The sequence below is a fragment of the Engraulis encrasicolus genome, chromosome 16 (assembly GCF_034702125.1).
Source record: "Engraulis encrasicolus isolate BLACKSEA-1 chromosome 16, IST_EnEncr_1.0, whole genome shotgun sequence".
In the NCBI taxonomy this organism is placed as follows: Eukaryota; Metazoa; Chordata; class Actinopteri; order Clupeiformes; family Engraulidae; genus Engraulis; species Engraulis encrasicolus.
In genome coordinates, this window is record NC_085872.1 from 47,874,461 (window position 1) to 47,887,502 (window position 13,042).

The following is a 13,042-nucleotide window of genomic DNA, read 5'->3' on the forward strand; positions in this document are numbered from 1 at the left end:
CAGTCCTCCTCCTTTAGGAGGCGCTGTGACTAAAGCCCCATTCACCATCACCTGGTTATCAGTGACCTTTGATAACCCATTGTCTTGCCCCAAGACCCTCACTCTAGTTTTGGCTGCTGGTCGGGCGAGACGCATAGAGCAACTTGCGCAATTTTGGACAAAGTATTGTTTGATATCTGGCCGAATAACAAACATAGACTGCTGAGTTCATCTTACACACACTTTGCAAAGAATTCCTCACTTCAAGTCTAAGGTCTTGCCTGGTCATATCTTAAGACTTTTATCCGGACACTGTGGGCTAAGGCGAGCTCACTGCGAGAAAATATCCACGCACGCCTCCGTGGAACAAACTTCTCGCATTTGGGATTCAACCGAAGAATCTCGAAGCCGCAACAACAAAGACTTTTGCAGCCCCAAACTCTCGAGGACGAGAGAAACGTGGACTGCAATCCCCATTTCCAGACGGACGTACCGAGCCTTTGGAAACTGGACCCTCCTCTTCATCTCACACAGTAGGCACTGGGCATAGCTTATGTACTGAGATAGATGTGTTTTTGAACTATGACTTGAGTTATTTTTCATGTGCACATGTTTATTTGCATTTCTCCTGCTTCTCTGTCTATCCTTCCTCTTAGCTTAGGTTCCCCTCTGCTAACCCATTCTGTATTACTGGCTACTAAGCCTAGCGACCCCGCTTGTGGCGTTCGCACGGAATAGTTCAAGTATTGATTTAACCATCAGTATTCGGAGCTCTCCGAGGACCGTCATAGCGCGGCCGTTTCGCTGACTAGTCCAGCAATACACGCGCTGCGCCCCTTTGTTGTAACGGGCCATAGCCGGCCCTAGGTTAGCAACGCAACGCTAACCATTTGTTTACACAGACACGCATAGCCACCAGAGTTCCATCTCTCTTTCCCTTCTCTCTCTATCTCCCTCTCTCGTTCTTTCACTCTCTCCCTTTCGAAATACTAGACTCTCAGAACCCTCCGAGCATTTCGGTACTCTTTTATACACTGTGAGTGCATAATCTGTAGTAAACCATTCTCTGAATAGCCAACTCTGCTCGGAGCGCTCTGCAAGTTAGCCATTAGCCAAGTTGGGCTTGCAGCGCCTACACAAGCACGCTGAAACCCCACTTCCTGTAGTTTTACAACTCGTAATGGCTGCGTAGACGGCAACGTCCCCCACTTGTTATTTCTTTTATTTCGTTTTCTTTCTCTCCCTGTTCTACTCGGACTTGTTATCGTTAATTCCAGAACCATTTGATACATTCGCGCGTCCACTACGGGACTTGAAGCGCCTGAAACCACACGGTTTACTTGCTACATAGCTGCTAGCTATCCCTATTGTTCACGGTTCTGATGCTAACGTTAACCTAGCCGAGAGGACGCCATTGTTGCCCAGCAACAGACACATACATAGTAATCAGCGCGAGTTCCTCCCACTGAGCACTACTCTCTCATCCCCCTTCATTTCTCTCTCTATTCCACAAGGAATTGTGTGCATTTATTACAGAAACCCTGACATTGTTGTGGACCCTTTGGGCCCTGCCTAGTCGACATTAGGCCTTTGCTAAGCAGCTACTTATCAGTAGCCTTTCCATTGTCCATGCTTTCTGTAGCTAATGCTAGCTTAGTCAACCACACACACACACGTGGTAGCCTAGCAACCAGACCCCTGCTACACACACACACACACACACACACACAGGCTGAACGCCTGTCCCCCCTCTTCTTTCTTTACCCCTCTTTTATTTTCTTTCTTGTTTATATTATTGTGCCTCATTATTGTTATTATTCCATTTAACCGACTTTGAATGTAATGCATTTTATTAGATTACCTAGTAGTTAATAAAAGTAAATCATTTGATTGCATTTTGTTGTCCTTGTTACTTTGTACACCCAACCAACCTATTATTAGAACTTTGCCTTCAGATCAACCTTTGTGCTTGTGTAACCCAGCTGATCACAGAGAATAGGTCTCATACTCTCATCGTTCACTGTGCCCCGCTGAGTAACCCCAGTACAAAACTTATTATTAATTCTGTGTTTAGCAATTTATTGTTGAATATTGTGATTGATAATCCAAGGATTTTATGAGACGGTCCTTAAATTACATTTTAATTAATTTGTTTATTAATAGTAATTAATTCATAATTAATTAAATTCCCAAACAAGATTTTACCTTCAATTCCGGGTATAGCCGCATGAGGAGTAAATCCACACGCAGCTTCCCATACATTAACGTAACTTCAATTACATTACCGGTGCGACCCGTGTAAGAATTCCGATTCTTACGCGACTGTACCTACATTACGTGGTGCGTGCCGTGTGAGAATTCCGATTCTCACGCGACTACCCCTACACATGTATGCTTAATGTTCCTAATTGACCGCAATGTTCTTTTATGTTATCTGTACGCTTTGGCAACACTGTTATGCCGTGTCCAGACCAAGAGCGAACTACGCTGTCTGGTAGCGTGGGTAGCAGAAGAAGTTTCGCATTGAATACGCTGTATTCGCTCGAGACGCAGCATTGACATGTTTGATTCAGCTAATCACATAACGGCTCTGGCTTGACAGCCTGGGACATTCGGAGATATGAACGTTCCGATTGGTTGTCGCCGAACAGCGTCAGAGCGAATTCGCCTGCGATTAGATTTAGTTTAATCTTAAAAATTCGCTCTGGTCGCGCAAGAAGCTTCGCTACTGGCGAATTCGCTTTGGTAGCGCAGGTCGCGTGCCCTCCATAGAGAAATAATGACTTCCGTCGCTTCGTTCGCTCTTGGTCTGTACACGGCATTACCAATAGTCATGCCAATAAAGCATATTTGAATTTGATATGGCAGGAACCGAATGTCAACATAAACAGAGATTACACAATCTTCGATATGGTCAACAAATGTTTTGGGACTGCCATTTACGTATATTATGCCTACTCTCTGGGATTAGATCAGGGTCTTGTTCTAACACAGGTATATTTGATTTACCTCAACCTGTACCCTACACAGTTTTGCCAAGTCCGCTTATTATAAGCGACCTTGGGCTTCTTTTTTTGAGCAGTCGCTTTACATTTTGAAGAGTTGCGGGTTTTTTGGGCTTGTTCTTTTCAGTGTTGGGCTTGCTGTTTTCCCCTGCTCTGCCGGTGATTTGAATGTGTTTCTCAATGGCAACTCGTTTTTTCTCACTCATCCTTACAAGTGACCCTACTACAACACTGTTAACTCCCACTCTCTGTGGTCACTTGTCGGGAGTTTAGCTGCCACACAGACCCCCGCAAAGAGGTCTTCCCTGACTAGGCACGCGACTGACACCCCGCCCCTTTGGTCGCTTCTTTTGGGCTTGTTTTCCCGACGCCCGTCGGTCGCTTCTTTGGGCTTGTTTTTAGGACGTCAGTCGCTTATTTCTCGTAGAAAATCTGGCAACACTGACTGTACTTAACTTTACTCGGTCTACCCTACAAGCAGATACAGGGGGCATGAGAATCCGGTGAGTATCACAAAAGCTACCACAACAGCTCCTTGGGACATGGAGCGTGTTCCATTCTCCACACTCTGCACTGTGATACAGTGCACTTTCCACCCTCAACTTAACGGCTAAATTTGAGGGTGAAGTGCAGGTCCAATTCACGTTCTGTCTGATACACTTCACGAAACACTTCACGGAAATGACGGTTGTCGCGTGTCATCAGAGTTTACCAACCGCCAATAAACAATTCATCACAAAGACACTGTTCCTTGTGTTGACAATTTTTAAAAGTTACCCCTTTCTCTTATACACATGGCTATTGTCTTTCGAATCAAAGCTATGCTATCATTACAGAGATTCGGCAGTTTGACCCATCATGGCGGCCGTTGAGTGCGGAAAGTGTACAGTAACTCCACACTTCAAAAAACGCCCAGTTTGAGGGCGTTATCCAGGTAATTTACAGTACACTTCACTGCCGCGATTAAAAATGGAACGCCCTGCGTACCCAAACACAGTAAGGGAAGGGCGGAAAGTACGAACATTGGAACAGCCTCATGCATACCGGTATGACATTTAAATGAGCACCAGCAGGCTGGCCGCACCGACCACAGTGAATCCTGGGCACTGGCGACAAAAAACTCATCTAGCGCCTTTAGCAACTTTTTGGTGCATCTGCCGACTTTTTAAAACGTGCAGTTTCAGTGACAAATTAATCGTTTTTTCACATAATTCTGACTCTGCGCCGCAGTCGGAAGCGTTTCCCACGGTTAAGCAGGGCTGCAGATTAGCTCTGATCTCCAAAGACATGTGGGCACGTTTTCTGTACGTCAGCGCGCCTTGCGTGACATTGTGACGTCATCTAGCGACTTCTAAGTAAGCCCATAGCGACTTTGGCTGATTTTCTTTGGGCAACACTGCTTCAGAAAGATGTGCAGGGACAGGTTCACTAGCCAATCCCTGGGCTATGGATTTATTAATTCCCAGCAGTCTGCAGACACTGAGCGTTCCTTGTACTAATTGATCAAGGGAAGTCCTTTGAGTCTATTATGTGGTCATGCAAGGAGGACAAAGCTGAGCGTGGTATCCGATCCGAGCACAGATGGGGATGAAACAGTGCTCAAGCACCTACCCCTTTGCCATAGTGGACAAAAATGCCCTTTGTGAAAATTTGTTTATTAATGTTTTCTTTAAGACAAGTGTTACGGAGGGACAGGTTTACTGGCCAATCCCTGGGCTATGGATTTTATTCATTTCCACCAGTCTGCAGACAGTGTGTCTTGAACACCTTGATCAAGGGTAGCCCTGTGACCTGGTAGACCTGTCATGTGGTACTGCAAGGAGGATTGGATTAATTGAGAGATGTTGCACTTCTTGGCTCCTGGTATTGGGAAGAAGAGGTCCGGTAAGGTGGCTCCCCTGCCCCCCGTCTCCCTCGCCATCTCACCTCCTCCCAGCAGTGTTTCCAGATGTGTCTGACCAAATCCCGCCCCAAAGATTCTCAAAAACCGCCAAAATGCGCTAAATTCCACCCAAATTCAACAAATCACATTGACTTCTATGGGCCCAAAAAATGGCCAATTTTTCTGATTTTTACCAGCAGATGCTTATCCTAAGTAGCCCAATTGGGCAGGCACCCGCCCACTCTGGCAACACTGCCTGCATGGAGGACGAGGTCAGTCCGGCGGAGATGTTTATGGCCGAGATGTTTGAGCAAGGTCCTTGGGATCGCTCGGGCTTCCCTGAGCTTATCTCCGTGCCCCTGCGGATGCCACTCAATACTGTTGGACGAGGAGAGCTTTGAAGACTTCCCTGAGTCCTACTCCTACCCCTCCCCGCCAAACCAGGTAGTAGTGCAGGCTTTGCACTAAGTTTAAGACTATTTCCCCCCCCCTAGGTCAGAGGGCTCTTCCTGAGAGTGGAGACGCTGCTGCTTGGCATTCTCTTGTGAGGCTGAAAGGAGCTTCAGTGCCTTACGTCAGCAGAAAACAGCTCCCCGCGGAGGTTTAACACCATTGCCATTTGCCACGTTCACTGGGAGAGGCTGCAAAATGTAGGGAAAAAAGGAAATCATGACAGCCATTTCCCATTCAGAGCGACGGCAGATTTAGCTGGCTATAGCAGCAGCACACACACACACACACGAGATATTGATGGACAAAGACATAGTTAGATCAGAGTATCCCGAACTTGTCCAACACGGACTGCAGATACAGCTAGCCATGTTTGAGGCAAACCACACATACACATCCTCTAAAGAGGCTGGCCAAATCCTCAGAGGTCAGAGGGCTCTTTCCGCAAGTGGAGACTCTGATAAGACCGCTGCTTGTGGTGCTGGTGTCATCGTGTGAGGATGAGAGGAGCATCAGTGCCCTCTGTCGTCTTAAGACATGGCTACGGTCCACAACAGTTGAGACTTAACAGAATCGCTGTCTGCTATGTTCAGGGGGACATATTGAAAAGCAAAAAAAGAAATAGCAACAGCTTTCATTGAAAATTTAGGGAGAAGGGTCCATGTTTTTGGAGACTTTTAGTTTTTTTCATTACAAAAGCTGTACACAGATTACAATAGCAGTGACCGTTCCCTGTATAGTGTTCACCTCAATTCTGACCACCCGCCCCTCCTTGAGCCCGGGACAACTGATCGGTTTGCGCCCCCCCGATCCTTTGCCCTTCCGTATACGACCTCTACTTTCCATTTTCTTCTCTTTCTCTGTAGCCATCTCTTTCTTCCAAGAAAAAAAAGAGTTTCTAAAACCATGTGGCGTGTTTCTCTTCTCCTTTCTGGCCACAAGGGATTCCAGTACCATCTATTCAGGGCTGCCCGCATGATAAACCACATCCCCGCCTGCTGCCCACACATCAGTTCTGCTTTTTTTCTGCTTTTCTGCAGGAGCCTCTCTGCAAAGGAAACACCCAAGCACCCTTATTGGATGCATCATTTAAACTTTTTTTTTTACGACATAGCAATGGATTGTGGGTCAAACCAGAGTGCCTGTGCGATGTATTGTTTCTTGTCTGATTTTCCATACGCAGCAAATCAGACAAGATCAGATATGTCTTGCTACACACCAAAGGAGGTGATAATTGTATGGTAGTTCTGTCCAGAATTCACGTCATACATTCCATTACATTACACTTAGCTGACTTATTCAAAGTGACTCACAGTTATCTTACAGGGTGTTGGTTACAGTCCCTGGGAGGCTGCACTGTGGGGGCCAGGTGCCTAGGTCATGGGTACTTCTGCCATGGATGGAGGTGTAAGGAGAGGCAAGGGTGGGACTCAAACCTGCAACCCTCTGATCTTAAAGGGGTATGCCACTATTTTGGGGCTTAATACAGTTAAAATTGTTGGCCAGGGTTTATAAAGGTGGTAAAGTGTCTTATTTTTCATGTAAGCCGTTGTCTTGCTTTAAGACAAGTTAAAAGGGGGAGTATGTAGCTAAGCTAGTGAAAGTCAATGGATCCGTGTAGCATGCTACACTGCTACACGGATCCATTGACTTCCACTAGCTTAGCAACATATTCCCTCTTTTAACTTGTATTAAAGCAAGGCAACACTTAACATGAAAAATAAGACACTTTACCACCTTTATAAACCCCCAGCCAACGATACCCCTTTAAGTCCACTTGCCTAACCATTAGGCCATGGTTGCCCACTGTACGTAGAGCACGGTCTGCCTGCTAAAACTAGAGAAGGCTATAGCATGTATAGAACATCCATCACCTATACTTGGCCACCATATTGTCTGCATCCGTATACATCAGTGTAAATTACACATTGGAGTATAGTGTAACATATTTTTTAATCTCAGTGAAATGTATGCAAAATTAGAAAATTGACAGTTAAGTAGATCTACACTTTGATGGCTGTCGCTAATTTCAGTCTTAGGGTTAATAAGACCTGGCCATAAGGAAATGATTGGTAAGAAGCAAGACAAGAAATGATTTAATCAAGCATGACTTTTTATTATCATTTTGTTAAAGGGACACTGTAGGAAATGGACAAAAAAGGTACTGCAACTATGCTGCTTATTGAAATTGGGCTGCCTATTGCCAAATTTGATCTTTACATGGAAGTTAACTAAGTATTAAACAAATATTTGTTCGCTTCTGTGAATGGGCAGCTACAAATCTTATACAGTGTCCCTTTAAGCAATATAATGGAACATAACAAGAATTTGCCAAAGTAGCAAAGGCAAAGCCTATCATCATCGATTGCCACCTGAAATATATTGCAGTTTATCTCTACAGACACTGACAAGTGCTAAAATCCAACCGTCATCAAGAATGTATTTTTCATTCATTCATTCATTCATTCCATTCACTGAACTGAGACACGTGGCTAGAATACGGAAGGGTTCTGTCTTTACTGGCTGAGGTTCATTCATAAAATAGCACTGATAGAATTGTCTGTGTGAGCAAGAGGAAGTTAGACTGGTCCTGTTCTTGGTGGCCGAGAAACAACGATACTTCTGCATATTGCAGAGAGGGCACTAGAGTGGTTTATACTGTTTGTATGTGTGTGTATATATCATTAGATCACATATTTACATTACTTTTACTCTTTTCCTACTCATAAAGAACTTCACACAAATATCCACCACAAAAGTTTCAAGCTGATGATGAAAAGCATCAAAGAGAAACGAAACTACACCAGCCAACAGTCCTGTGGGTTTGTGGATACACACCACATAGATGGAAACAGCAAGAGATGCAGATGGAGCAGTGTGTGAGTGTGAGAGTTGTGTGTTTTTTAGTAATCAGCTGATACAAAAGTAAGGTTGTGAAGTGAACCAGTGTGTGTGTGTGTGTGTGTGTGTGTGTGTGTGTGTGTGTTTTGTGGTTTTGATTCATCTGCTGATACAGATGTGTCAGGATGTGAGAGGAGGCATGTGATAGCTAGTTTACTTCCTGTCACACCGTGAGCATTCGTTTACGCCAGTAGTTTTCAAAGTTGGGGCCGGGGTTCCCTGGACTTCTGTGAGGGAGCAGGTTGGCAGGAAAAGTACAGCACAACAAAGTCAATAATTTAATAAACTGAATAACATAAACCAAAGACCTGGAAGTATGGTTGTGAAAGTGAATGGCATGAGTGGACACATGTAAGGGGGACCTGGGCTGGAATCTATTGGTATATGGGGGGCTTTTGAGCGACCCCAACGTAGTGGTACGTAGTAGTTGAAGTACCACAGGTCTGTTGCTTGCCTTGCCGCAATACCAACATGCTTCACAAGCATGGCAACAACGATAAGTCGCATTTCATTGAAAATGAACTGAGCACGTTGGATACAGCTTAAAAGACCCAATGACAGAAAACTGTAACCACACGAATAGATCAGCCGCAACACGATTGAAGAGACAGAGAATCGCTTCTGTGCAGCAAGAGCGGTTGAAGCGACTAAAGTTTGTTGGTTGAAAGCAGAACGCAAGCATTCCAACATTCCCATTGGCTGTGGTTACTGACTAGAGGTGTGTCGTTCATGAACGAGCCGGTTCTTTTGAACGGCTCCCTCAAGTGAACGATGGGAACCGGATCACAGCTGGGGGAGCCACTCGACTGTTATTTCGTTCATTTTTCATTCATTTTAAGCACGTGACCTCGACCAGAGTAATTCAATTTGGGGAAAAACACACTTGTTTGACCTTAAAGAGTGGCAAAAACGGTCTTTAGAAGCCGGAGAATAATAATTTGTTGTTTGGGCAAAATTACCTTGAGGTGGAGTCAAAATATTACATTCTAAACACTGAATAAATAATTTAGAAATGAGCCAAAAGAGCCAGTTTTTTGAACGGCTCTTTAAAAGGAACGAGCCACTAAGATCCGGATCCCGTCAAAGAGCCATAAATCCCATCTCTACTGACCTCTATGCAGTCATTGGCTGTGGCGCCTTGTCGCCGAACCGCGTCATAACTCATTAGCATAATATAGCTAGGAGTTCAACTTCAAACTGTTTCTCTCGGCGTGCGGATCGCCTCCTTTCTCCAGAATTGCCCTTCCATCGCTCGCCTCGCTCTTGTCGCGGCTGGTCTATTCGTGCGGTTAGTCAACAGCCAGGCCGTGCCCTCCTAGTTAATGCAACACCTTCAGTGTTGCTTCTAGTCAGGCCAGGAGCAATACAAATATCGTTTCTGAGCTCCAGAAAATTTGGGAACTCCTCCCACTTTGAGAAATGTTGATTGTTATGCTCTTGGTCAGACAAAGTCTCGAAGAGATTTGAAAGTTGATAGTCAGGCTAGTAAGTCAGTTGTGTGCTGGGATATATAAATTTAATTTATTGAAAGATAAGTTTTTTGTTTTGCTAATGCTTTTCCTGCCAACCTGCCGCACCCCCCACTTTGAAAATGACTTCTGCAAGCTAACAGTATGTAGGCATCCACGTATTCCTCAGTTGCGCTGCAGAGATTTGATTGACTGCGTTATCAAGACAACGCCGAATGACACAAATTTATAGATAAGGTGTGAGGACAGTGTTGCCTATGTGTCTGACCAAATCCTGCCAAAATGCGCTAAATTCCGCTCAATTTCAACAAATTACATTGATTTCTATAGGCATAAAACAGCGGGAAAAAATTGCCAAATTTCCCCCGTTTTAACCCGCAGACGGCCATCCCAAGGAGCCCAATCTGGCAACACTGTGTGAGGATGCCCAGTATAGGCTCTTGTCCCAAGGAATGTCCGTCTCCAGACTGCTGGGTTGAGCAACCAGTGTGCCTAGAAAAAAAAGTGAGGGGGATTTTCTAAAGAAATGTGACATCCTTCCTCATTTTTTACTCTCCTCAAATACTCAATTACAAATCACACCGACATACTCCAGAGTTGTCTAAAGTGTCCGCTTCCAGACAAAAAATAAATAAATGCTCAAAACTCGCCTGAAGCCACTACATTCTGCCCAATTTGAACTAAATTCTATTGATTTCTATGGCCAGAAATCTACAGTGGGAAAAAAAAACGCTTTTCATCCGTACGCAACTTTAAAGGTCCACTAAGTTAAGTAAAATACACAAACTCAAACTTTGAATAAAATGAGAAAGTTGTACTTGTCAAAATCATATTTTTTGGGAAGTTATAAAATACGCCTCTCTGATTGGACAACAGAACGTTACGTAGTTCTCGGAAGACATGCAGAACATACCCCACCTCAATAACGCTCTGTTGGGTGGAAATGATTGATACAGATCGAAACAGGGATATATGTTGTGTTGTGCCTGGCTTTTCATTTAATGTTTCACATTAGGTATTAGTACCTACTCTATAAATGTGTCCTGCACCATGCTTTTTAAAATTTTTTACATTTTAGATCAGGTAGTTCTAGTTCAGGGTAGTATTAGGTGATGGACTACATGAGGCGACGACAGCACATCAACTGGTAGGCTACAACGATGCCCACATTTCTGTGTATTGTCAATATCACTCGTGAAGGGAAAATGAATACATGTTGTAACCGTGTCAATAAACGAGGTAGCGCTGGCTATCTACAAACTATCTAATTTCATTTATGAACACTGTCATTGGTTCATTTCCTCCCTTTCATCTTTGTGTTTAGCAGATGATAGCAATGCTGTCATTTGTTGCATGTACAAGCAGGCTAGGCTAGAATTCAGTAGTGATGTCGATGAAGTAGCATACTACATGGAAAGCTATCGACATGTTTTTGTAGCTGTGTCAACTGAACTCATTTTGGCTTTGCAACCTGAACCTTTTGGCTATTGCTCAGAGTAGCATCGCCCCACCAGACGACTTTCTAAACGCACGATAGCATAGTTACGTCTCAGTGAAGGCTATGTCATTGGTAGACAACAACGGGCAGCACCCTCTCATTTTCCAGCTAGGTATGTTACAAATTGATAACATCGGGCATCCAGTCCCACCGACTCTAAAAAGGCAATATGGCATTTTGTCATTAGGGACATCTTCTCACTCTTTTAAACATATATGTCCGTGTGTGATTAACACTCTTCTGGTTAGATCTACTTTCTGCAAGGTGATGGGGGTGTCATGAAAGGTGTTGCACACACCACTGTTACTTCAACGTCCTGATTATGTACTTTTACTCCGTGGCAGGTGCATGCTCTGACCGTGTGCTGCAAAAATATCTGAAGTGGCCGCAAACACTACAACGAGAAGCACAACGCACGCCTACAGTGCATAACATCTCACCCAGGCTTTCAGTCCGTCTACTCTGGACAGATGGGTAGCCTATTGGAGACAGCTTACTACCAATGCGTGCCCAGCAGGATCCATCTGAAAATGAGTAAGTTATTCCATTTTCATAGGCCTAGGAAGCTGCCAATCCCAACATTGTTAACACAAGTGCAGACATTTCATGTTGACAGTGGTGGAAAAAGTAAAAGTAAAAAACAGTTTCTTTCCAACACAGGTAACTTATCTGAGTAAAAAGTAAACCAATATACTTGTCTTACGATAAGCTGATTCTGCACAGGTTGGGTTGAGTTTGTGGTGGGTCCTTGTAAGGTTTGTATTGTTTTTTCAGTAATAACATGGTCTATCTCAATAGGTAGGAAAAATGGAGTAAACGGTGCAACAGCTATGTAATATCAGGGGGGCAATCGCTATTCCCGGCATGCCGCTATTCTGACACTTTTTAGGGGTTAGGGATGTCGGAATAGGGGCATGTAGGAATAGGGGCATGTAGGAATAGCGGCGGACGGTGGAAAACGTGTCGGTATTCCGACAATAGACATTAACGTCGGAATAGCGACATGTCGGAATAGCGCCACGTAACCATAATATTATGTGCTACTGTTGTAATTACACCACAAAAGTACTTTTACTTTGTCCACCACTGCATGTTGAAAGGCATGACCAAAATAATAATAATAATAATACTACCAATAATAATACCACACACACAAAATAAACCGAATAATTGTTGTAATTCCAAATGACCTATTTTTCATACAATCTACATTTCTTTGCTATACAGGAAGCTCAGGCATACTGCATATCGGCAGTTGGTGAGATGGTGCTTGGAGTTACAAGGCTGCCTTGTTGGGTTCCACTGCCATCCTGTGCAGTCACAAAGATCCAGCAGACCTTCCAATCCACACAACATACGTGTTTCCAGGATGTGATGTAATGAGCCAAATAAAGACATTTGAATGTACAGTATATCTGAATCAGATTTATTTGTTATCATACATTTGTTAACGTCAGCAATGTTTTTTAAACAAATATATTTATACAGTATGGTATAGAAAAAGGACTGAAAAGTGTTCAGATATCATACATCACACACAGTTTCCCATACAGAGTTTGGTGTAACATTTTTGAAAATCGTTTGTGATGGCATCGGCTCGTCTCTTCTTTGGGGGGTACACATAGCCGCTGCTCAACGGTGGTGATGGCTGCCTCTCACGTGGAGAAGGGTCAAAGTCTTGCTCCGCCACATCAGCCATGTGTTGCTTAACAGCCTACACCATAGTTTCCCAAACTATAGTACGCGTACCCCTAGGGGGTACGCAAGGTTATGGCAGGGGCTATGCGAGAAGATTTTGAATTTTGGAAAAAAAACCCACCAAAAAACACCAATAGTCTTTAATATTCGAATCAGGCAT

General features: G+C 44.0%; 1 long non-coding RNA gene across 1 annotated transcript; it reads left to right on the top strand.

Moving 5' to 3' along the window:
* Positions 1–10,798: 10,798 nt before the first annotated feature.
* LOC134466641 (uncharacterized) lies at positions 10,799–12,563 on the top strand. The gene is made up of 3 exons (XR_010038361.1): positions 10,799–10,833; positions 11,529–11,718; positions 12,412–12,563. It is a non-coding gene; the product is annotated as an uncharacterized LOC134466641 (long non-coding RNA).
* The last annotated feature ends 479 nt before the right edge of the window (positions 12,564–13,042 follow it).